Source organism: Pseudophryne corroboree, unplaced genomic scaffold (assembly GCF_028390025.1).
Source record: "Pseudophryne corroboree isolate aPseCor3 unplaced genomic scaffold, aPseCor3.hap2 scaffold_595, whole genome shotgun sequence".
Classification (NCBI taxonomy): Eukaryota; Metazoa; Chordata; class Amphibia; order Anura; family Myobatrachidae; genus Pseudophryne; species Pseudophryne corroboree.
Window position 1 is genome coordinate 224,297 of NW_026970193.1, and position 10,731 is coordinate 235,027.

Below are 10,731 nucleotides of genomic sequence, written 5' to 3' on the forward strand. Positions count from 1 at the left end.
CCAAGTGCCGCAAAAGGCCGCCATGCCCTGCACGCCCCTTTTCTCTTTTCATATGCAGACGAGGGTTGAAGCCAACTTTGACCCACTGCTTGGATGACATCGCCATATGCAAATCCATCTGCTGCAGGCCTTCCCCCAGGAATGCTTGCACTAGTTGTTGCATTTGGTTTGTTGTTTGGGGGTGCTTCAGTATTAGGCAGCCTTCTGCCCTCCCATGTTCATCTGAAAATATGTGTTCTCCCTGCAGTTGTTGTCCCCAGATGAGAGTTCCCTTGTGCTGCCTCAGTTGAATCTCCTTTACTTGACAGAGATGTGCCTGAGCAGCGGCCCTCCCCAGCCCTATCCCAAATCATACTTATTTTGCATAGGAGATACCATGGTCATGAAGACTGTTCTCCCAGGGTGCGGTTCATTCATTGCATTCTGGGTATGCTGACCCCTGTGATTTCCCCAAATGTGGGAAACTCGACTGCATTATTTAATGCGAACTAGGGGTCATCCAAGCACCGCAAAAGGCCGCCATGCCCTGCATACCCCTTTTCTCTTTTCATAAGCAGACGAGGTTTGAAGCCAACTTTGACCCACTGCTTGGATGACATCACTTGCTGCCTTTCCAATGAAGCAAGTTTAATTTAATAATAGGTGAAAAACCATCCCTACAAAGGTGTTAATCAGATACTTGGCTTTGTGGACACTTTTCAGAGCACAAATTTGTTAGCATAAAAATAAAGCCAGAAAATGAAGAGCTGTTTAATCACTCAATTGGATTTTTCTGCCAGCATATTTCTTTTTCTCTGCAACCCACTGCTAAATTGTGCTTCGTGGCTGTTTTTTTTATAAAACCACTTAATCAAATCTAACTCTGATTACATCAGAGAAGGCCAGGTACCCTACACCATAAGAGGTGGTTTGAAATTTTTACTTGTCTACTTAAAGATCACCAAAATCTGATAACGAGGTCAATTACGTCCCTAGGTGGGATTGAACCACCAACCTTTTGGTTAACAACTGAACACGCTAACTGTTTGCGCCTCAGAGACACTTTGCAAAAGTACATACTGACAAAGGTTAATAAGCATTCATCTAGAACGTTTCCTAGAAAAACTTTAAAAAGTCAATAATCTGGAGAGTTTTTGTAAGATGTTCCTTCCATCAACCAATGAAGAAACACATTGGTACTTTCCCATGATGAGTGAGTGCTTCAGGATCTCTTGCACTTACATGTGCAGCAAAGGACTACAATGGAAGCATGCTGGGCCTATAACCCAGAGGTAGGCAGATTGCAACTGTCCTCTGCTATATGCATTTTTTTTGTTAATTAAAGTAATCCAAAACTGGGATTGATATTTTGGCTCTTTTATTTTTACTTAAAGTACAATAACTTTTACTGTTTTAATTTGTTTTAATGGTATATTGACAGTATTGTTTTCTTTCAAAAATCCACTTAATTTTCTTTACCCTATTATTAAAATGGTAATTGACAAAAACAAACTACATTGTCACCAGAAGAGCAATACAAAATGTACAAGTGATATATTAAAATCATCTTTTCAGCTTGAATTTCAATGATGCATTGAGGTAACGATTTTGTGAGAAACATCTTCACCCTTAAATAAAGATTTTCTTAATTCCCTACCTGTGTGCTAATTAGATATCACCTTGTTTTCACATTAAACAGACTTTCACATGAGAAAGCAGCAAGGATGCAGTGGCGTTAATGTTTCCTGGTGTCAACCTGTATTATTTCAGTAGACATTGAAATGAGGATGCATCTTGCTGCCTTTCCAATGAAGCAAGTTTAATTTAGTAATAGGTTAAAAACCATCCCTACAAAGGTGTTAATCAGAGACTTGGCTTTGTGGACACTTTTCAGAGAACAAATTTGTTAGCATAAAAATAAAGCCAGAAAATGAAGAGCTGTTTAATCACTCAATTGGATTTTTCTGCCAGCATTTTTCTTTTTCTCTGCAACCCACTGCTAAATTGTGCTTCCTAGCTGTTTTTTTTATAAAATCACTTAATCAAATCTAACTCTGATTACATCAGAGAAGGCCAGGTACCCTACACCATAAGAGGGGGTTTGAAATTTTGACTTGTCTACTTAAAGATCACCGAAATCTGATAACAAGGTCAATTACGTCCCTGGGTGGGATTGAACCACCAACCTTTTGGTAAATAGCCTTATACACTAACTGATTGCGCCACAGCGACACTTTTCAAAAGTACATACTGACAAAGGCTAATAAGCATTCATCTAGAACGTTTCCTAGAAACATTTTAAAAAGTCAATAATGTGGAGAGTTTTTGTAAGATGTTTCTTCCATCAACCAATGAAGAAACACATTGGTACTTTCCTATGATGAGTGAGTGCTTCAGGATCTCTTGCACTTACATGTGCAGCAGAGTACTGTAATGGAAGCATGCTGGGTCCATAACCCAGAGGTAGGCAGATTGAAACTATCCTCTGCTATATGCATTGTTTTTATTAATTAAAGTAATCCAAAACTGGGATTGATATTTTTGCTCTTTTATTTTTACTTAAAGTACAATAACTTTTACCATTTTAATTTGTTTTAATAGTATATTGACAGTATTGTTTTCTTTCAAAAATCCAATTAATTTTCTTTACCCGATTATTAAAATGGTAATTGACAAAAACAATCTACATTGTCACCAGAAGAGCAGTACAAAATGTACAAGTGATATATTAAAATCATCTTTCCAGCTTGAATTTCAATGATGCCTTGGTGCAACAATTTTGTGAGAAACATCTTCACCCATAAAGAAAGATTTTCTTAATTCCTTACCTGTGTGCTGATTAGATATCACCTTGTTTTCACATTAAACAGACTTCCCCATGAGGAAGCAGCAAGGATGCAGTGACGTTTATGTTTCCTGGTGTCAACCTGTATTATTTCAGTAGACATTGAAATGAGGATGCATCTTGCTGCCTTTCCAATGAAGCAAGTTTAATTCAGTAATAGGTGAAAAACCATTCCTACAAAGGTGTTAATCAGAGACTTGGCTTTGTGGACACTTTTCAGAGAGCAAATTTGTTAGCATAAACATAAAATCAGACAATGAAGAGCTGTTTAATCACTCAATTGGACTTTTCTGCCAGCATAATTTTTTTTCTCTGCAACCCACTGCTAAATTGTGCTTCCTAGCTGTTTTTTATAAAATCACTTAATCAAATCTAATTCTGATTACATCAGAGAAGGCCGGGTACCCTACACCATAAGAGGGGGTTTGAAATTTTGACTTGTCTACTTAAAGATCACCAAAATCTGATAACAAGGTCTATTACGTCCCTGGGTGGGATTGAATCACCAACCTTTAGGTTAATAGCCATACACACTAACTGATTGCGCCACAGCGACACTTTGCAAAAGTACATACTGACAAAGGCTAATAAGCATTCATCTAGAACGTTTCCTAGAAAAACTTTAAAAAGTCAATAATCTGGAGAATTTTTGTAAGAAACACATTGGTACATTCCCATGATGAGTGAGTGCTTCAGGATCTCTTGCACTTACATGGGCTATTAACCAAAAGGTTCCCACCCAGTGATGTAATTGACCTTGTGATCAGATTTTGGTGATCTTTAAGTAGACAAGTCAAAATTTCAAACCCCCTCTTATGGTGTAGGGTACCTGGCCTTCTCTGACGTAATCAGAGTTAGATTTAATTAAGGTGCACAAGGGCATAGAAGGGAGCGGTTTAAGAAAAGAGAAGTGGAAACAGACAGCAAACTAGGCTGGAGAGAGACCTGAGACAAAGAGATCTGAATTATACGAGAGCCGACCAGGGGAAACACAAATTATGCAGTCAAGTTTCCCACATTTGGGGAAATCGCAGGAGCAGCACACCCAGAGTGCAATGGGTGAGCCTTTCCCTGGGAGAAGCACCTTCCTGATCATAGTATCTCACCTGGCAGGTAAGTAGGAGTTGGGCTAGTGCTGGGGAGGGTCGCTGCTCGGGTACCCCCCTGTCAAGTGAAGGAGATCCAACTGAGGCAGCACAAGGGAACTCTCGAAAGAAGAACAAGGCTAGAGGAAGATCTGAGACAAAGAAATCTGACTTTTACCAGAGCTGACCAGAGGAAAGCACAAACACAGTACCCCACTACCACCAGGAAACATTAACGCCACTGCATCCTTGCTGCTTTCTCATGTGGAAGTCTATTTAATGTGAAAACAAGGTGATATCTAATTAGCACACAGAAAAGAAAATTAAGTGAATTTTTGAAAGAAAACAATACTGTCAATATACTATTAAAACAAATTAAAATGGTAAAAGTTATTGTACTTTAAGTAAAAATAAAAGAGCAAAAATATCAATCCCAGTTTTGGATTACTTTAATTAACAAAAAAAATGCATATAGCAGAGGATAGTTTCAATCTTTCTACCTCTGGGTTATGGGCCCAGCATGCTTCCATTGCAGTACTCTGCTGCACATGTAAGTGCAAGAGATCCTGAAGCACTCACTCATCATGGGAAAGTACCAATGTGTTTCTTCATTGGTTGATGGCAGAAACATTTTACAAAAACACTCCAGATTATTGACTTTTTAAAGTTTTTCTAGGAAACGTTCTAGATGATTGTTTATTAGCCTTTGTCAGTATGTAATTTTGCAAAGTGTCGCTGTGGCGCAATCAGTTAGTGTGTATGGCTATTAACCAAAAGGTTGGTGGTTCAATCCCACCCAGGGATGTAATTGACTTTGTTATCAGATTTTGGTGATCTTTAAGTAGACAAGTCAAAATTTCAAACCCCCTGTTATGGTGTTAGGTATTTAGACTTCTCTGATGTAATCAGAGTTAGATTTGATTCAGTGATTTTATAAAAACAGCTAGGAAGCACAATTTAGCAGTGGGTTGCAGAGAAAAAGAAATATGCTGGCAAAAAAATCCAATTGAGTGATTAAACAGCTCTTGGATGGTTTTTCACCTATTACTAAATTAAACTTGCTTCATTGGAAAGGCAGCAAGATGCATCCTCATTTCAATATCTACTGAAATAATACAGGTTGACACCAGGAAACATTAACGCCACTGCATCCTTGCTGCTTTCTCATGTGGAAGTCTGTTTAATGTGAAAACAAGGTGATATCTAATTAGCACACAGGTAAGGAATTAAGAAAATCTTTATTAAAGGGTGAAGATGTTTCTCACAAAATCGTTGCCCCAATGCATCATTGAAATTCAAGCTGGAAAGATGATTTTAATATATCACTTGTACATTTTGTATTGCTCTTCTGGTGACAATGTAGTTTGTTTTTGTCAATTACCATTTTAATAATCGGGTAAAGAAAATTAATTGGATTTTTGAAAGAAAACAATACTGTCAATATACTATTAAAACAAATTAAAATGGTAAAAGTTATTGTACTTTAAGTAAAAATAAAAGAGCAAAAATATCAATCCCAGTTTTGGATTACTTTAATTAACAAAAAAAAATGCATATAGCAGAGGATAGTTTCAATCTGCCTACCTCTGGGTTATGGACCCAGCATGCTTCCATTACAGTACTCTGCTGCACATGTAAGTGCAAGAGGTCCTGAAGCACTCACTCATCATGGGAAAGTTCCAATGTGTTTCTTTATTGGTTGATGGAAGAAACATCTTACAAAAACTCTCCACATTATTGACTTTTTAAAATGTTTCTAGGAAACGTTCTAGATGAATGCTTATTAGCATTTGTCAGTATGTACTTTTGCAAAGTGTCGCTGTGGCGCAATCAGTCTGTGTGTATGGTTATTAACTAAAAGGTTGGTGGTTCAATCCCACCCAGGGACGTAATTGACCTTGTTATCAGATTTTGGTGATCTTTAAGTAGACAAGTCAAAATTTCAAACCCCCTGTTATGGTGTAGGGTACCTGGCCTTCTCTGATGTAATCAGAGTTAGATTTGATTCAGTGATTTTATAAAAACAGCTAGGAAGCACAATTTAGCAGTGAGTTGCAGAGAAAAAGAAATATGCTGGCAAAAAAATCCAATTGAGTGATTAAACAGCTCTTCATTTTCTGGCTTTATTTTTATGCTAACAAATTTGTTCTCTGAAAAGTGTCCACAAAGCCAAGTCTCTGATTAACACCTTTGTAGGGATGGTTTTTCACCTATTACTAAATTAAACTTGCTTCATTGGAAAGGCAGCAAGATGCATCCTCATTTCAATGTCTACTGAAATAATACAGGTTGACACCAGGAAACATTAACGCCACTGCATCCTTGCTGCTTTCGCATGTGGAAGTCTGTTTAATGTGAAAACAAGGTGATATCTAATTAGCACACAGGTAAGGAATTAAGAAAATCTTTATTTAAGGGTGAAGATGTTTCTCACAAAATCGTTGCCCCAATGCATCATTGAAATTCAAGCTGGAAAGATGATTTTAATATATCACTTGTACATTTTGTATTGCTCTTCTGGTGACAATGTAGTTTGTTTTTGTCAATTACCATTATAAAAATAGGGTAAAGAAAATTAAGTGGATTTTTGAAAGAAAACAATACTGTCAATATACTATTAAAACAAATTAAAATGGTAAAAGTTATTGTACTTTAAAGTAAAAATAAAAGAGCAAAAATATCAATCCCAGTTTTGGATTACTTTAATTAACAATAAAAAATGCATATAGCAGAGGATAGTTTCAATCTGCCTACCTCTGGGTTATGGGCCCAGCATGTTTCCAATGCAGTACTCTGCTGCACATGTAAGTGCAAGAGATCCTGAAGCACTCACTCATCATGGGAAAGTACCAATGTGTTTCTTCGTTGGTTGATGGAAGAAACATCTTACAAAAACTCTCCAGATTATTGACTTTTTAAAGTTTTTCTAGGAAACGTTCTAGATGAATGCTTATTAGCCTTTGTCAGTATGTAAGTTTGCAAAGTGTCTCTGTGGCGCAATCGGTTAGTGTGTTTGGTTATTAATCAAAGGGTTGGTGGTTCAATCCCACCCAGGGATGTAATTGACCTTGTTATCAGATTTTGGTGATCTTTAAGTAGACTAGTCAAAATTTCAAACCCCCTGTTATGGTGTAGGGTACCTGGCCTTCTCTGATGTAATCAGAGTTAGATTTGATTAAGTGATTTTATAAAAAAACAGCTAGGAAGCACAATTTAGCAGTGGGTTGCAGAGAAAAAGAAATATGCTGGCAGAAAAATCCAATTGAGTGATTAAACTGCTCTTCATTTTCTGGCTTTATTTTTATGCTAACTAATTTGTTCTCTGAAAAGTGTCCACAAAGCCAAGTGTCTGATTAACATCTTTGTAGGGATGGTTTTTCACCTATTACTAAATTAAACTTGCTTCATTGGAAAGGCAGCAAGATGCATCCTCATTTCAATATCTACGGAAATAATACAGGTTGACACCAGGAAACATTAACGCCACTGCATCTTTGCTGTTTTCTCATGTGGAAGTCTGTTTAATGTGAAAACAAGGTGATATCTAATTAGCACACAGGTAAGGAATTAAGAAAATCTTTATTTAAGGGTGAAGATGTTTCTCACAAAATCGTTGCCCCAATGCATCATTGAAATTCAAGCTGGAAAGATGATTTTAATATATCACTTGTACATTTTGTATTGCTCTTCTGGTGACAATGTAGTTTGTTTTTGTCAATTGCCATTTTAATAATCGGGTAAAGAAAATTAATTGGATTTTTGAAAGAAAACAATACTGTCAATATACTATTAAAACAAATTAAAATGGTAAAAGTTATTGTACTTTAAGTAAAAATAAAAGAGCACAAATATCAATCCCAGTTTTGGATTACTTTAATTAACAAAAAAAATGCATATAGCAGAGGATAGTTTCAATCTGCCTACCTCTGGGTTATGGACCCAGCATGCTTCCATTACAGTACTCTGCTGCACATGTAAGTGCAAGAGATCCTGAAGCACTCACTCATCATGGGAAAGTACCAATGTGTTTCTTCATTGGTTGATGGAAGAAACATCTTACAAAAACTCTCCAGATTATTGACTATTTAAAGTTTTTATAGGAAACGTTCTAGATGAATGCTTATTAGCCTTTGTCAGTAAATACTTTTGCAAAGTGTCGCTGTGGCGCAATCAGTTAGTGTGTATGGCTATTAACCAAAAGGTTGGTGGTTCAACCCCACCCAGGGACGTAATTGACCTTGTTATCAGATTTTGTTGATCTTTAAGTAGACAAGTCAAAATTTCGAAAACCCCTGTTATGGTGTAGGGTACCTGGCCTTCTCTGATGTAATCAGAGTTAGATTTGATTCGGTGATTTTATAAAAACAGCTAGGAAGCACAATTTAGCAGTGGGTTGCAGAGAAAAAGAAATATGCTGGCAAAAAAATCCAATTGAGTGTTTAAACAGCTCTTCATTTTCTGGCTTTATTTTTATGCTAACAAATTTGTTCTCTGAAAAGTGTCCACAAAGCCAAGTATCTGATTAACATCTTTGTAGGGATGGTTTTTCACCTATTACTAAATTAAACTTGCTTCATTGGAAAGGCAGCAAGATGCATCCTCATTTCAATATCTACTGAAATAATACAGGTTGACACCAGGAAACATTAACGCCACTGCATCCTTGCTGCTTTCTCATGTGGAAGTCTGTTTAATGTGAAAACAAGGTGATATCTAATTAGCACACAGGTAAGGAATTAAGAAAATCTTTATTTAAGGGTGAAGATTTTTCTCACAAAATCGTTGCCCCAATGCATCATTGAAATTCAAGCTGGAAAGATGATTTTAATATATCACTTGTACATTTTGTATTGCTCTTCTGGTGACAATGTAGTTTGCTTTTGTCAATTACCATTTTAATAATCGGGTAAAGAAAATTAATTGGATTTTTGAAAGAAAACAATACTGTCAATATACTATTAAAACAAATTAAAATGGTAAAAGTTATTGTACTTTAAGTAAAAATAAAAGAGCAAAAATATCAATCCCAGTTTTGGATTACTTTAATTAACAAAAAAAATGCATATAGCAGAGGATAGTTTCAATCTGCCTACCTCTGGGTTATGGACCCAGCATGCTTCCATTACAGTACTCTGCTGCACATGTAAGTGCAAGAGATCCTGAAGCACTCACTCATCATGGGAAAGTACCAATGTGTTTCTTCATTGGTTGATGGAAGAAACATCTTACAAAAACTCTCCACATTATTGACTTTTTAAAATGTTTCTAGGAATCGTTCTAGATGAATGCTTATTAGTCTTTGTCAGTAAGTACTTTTGCAAAGTGTCGCTGTGGCGCAATCAGTTAGTGTGTGAGGCTATTAACCAAAAGGTTGGTGGTTCAATCCCACCCAGGGACTTTATTGACCTTGTTATCAGATTTTGGTGATCTTTAAGTAGACAAGTCAAAATTTCAAACCCCCTGTTATGGTGTAGGGTACCTGGCCTTCTCTGATGTAATCAGAGTTAGATTTGATTTAGTGATTTTATAAAAACAGCTAGGAAGCACAATTTAGCAGTGAGTTGCAGAGAAAAAGAAATATGCTGGCAAAAAAATCCAATTGAGTGATTAAACAGCTCTTCATTTTCTGGCTTTATTTTTATGCTAACAAATTTGTTCTCTGAAAAGTGTCCACAAAGCCAAGTCTCTGATTAACATCTTTGTAGGGATGGTTTTTCACCTATTACTAAATTAAACTTGCTTCATTGGAAAGGCAGCAAGATGCATCCTCATTTCAATGTCTACTGAAATAATACAGGTTGACACCAGGAAACATTAACGCCACTGCATCCTTGCTGCTTTCGCATGTGGAAGTCTGTTTAATGTGAAAACAAGGTGATATCTAATTAGCACACAGGTAAGGAATTAAGAAAATCTTTATTTAAGGGTGAAGGTGTTTCTCACAAAATCGTTGCCCCAATGCATCATTGAAATTCAAGCTGGAAAGATGATTTTAATATATCACTTGTACATTTTGTATTGCTCTTCTGGTGACAATGTAGTTTGTTTTTGTCAATTACCATTATAATAATAGGGTAAAGAAAATTAAGTGGATTTTTGAAAGAAAACAATACTGTCAATATACTATTAAAACAAATTAAAATGGTAAAAGTTATTGTACTTTAAGTAAAAATAAAAGAGCAAAAATATCAATCCCAGTTTTGGATTACTTTAATTAACAATAAAAAATGCATATAGCAGAGGATAGTTTCAATCTGCCTACCTCTGGGTTATGGGCCCAGCATGCTTTCATTGCAGTACTCTGCTGCACATGTAAGTGCAAGAGATCCTGAAGCACTCACTCATCATGCGAAAGTACCAATGTGTTTCTTCATTGGTTGCTGGAAGAAACATCTTACAAAAACTCTCCAGATTATTGATTTTTTAAAGTTTTTCTAGGAAACGTTCTAGATGAATGCTTATTAGTCTTTGTCAGTATGTACTTTTTGCAAAGTGTCTCTGTGGCGCAATCGGTTAGTGTGTTCAGCTGTTAATCAAAAGGTTGGTGGTTCAATCCCTCCCAGGGACATAATTGACCTTGTGATCAGATTTTGGTGATATTTAAGTAGACAAGTCAAAATTGCAAACCCCCTGTTATGGTGTAGGGTACCTGGCCTTCTCTGATGTAATCAGAGTTAGATTTGATTAAGTGATTTTATAAAAAAACAGCTAGGAAGCACAATTTAGCAGTGGGTTGCAGAGAAAAAGAATAATGCTGGCAGAAAAATCCAATTGAGTGATTAAACAGCTCTTCATTTTCTGGCTTTATTTTTATGATAACAA

The 10,731-nt window shown here is 36.3% G+C and overlaps 1 non-coding gene and 1 pseudogene across 1 annotated transcript; one reads left to right on the plus strand and one right to left on the minus strand.

The window, feature by feature from the left end:
• Positions 1 to 351: 351 nt before the first annotated feature.
• Positions 352 to 530, plus strand: LOC135035136 (U1 spliceosomal RNA; annotated as a pseudogene).
• A 3,252-nt stretch (positions 531 to 3,782) lies between these two features.
• Positions 3,783 to 3,945, minus strand: LOC135035091 (U1 spliceosomal RNA). The gene has a single exon (XR_010230173.1). It is a non-coding gene; the product is annotated as a U1 spliceosomal RNA (small nuclear RNA).
• Between the last annotated feature and the right edge of the window lie 6,786 nt (positions 3,946 to 10,731).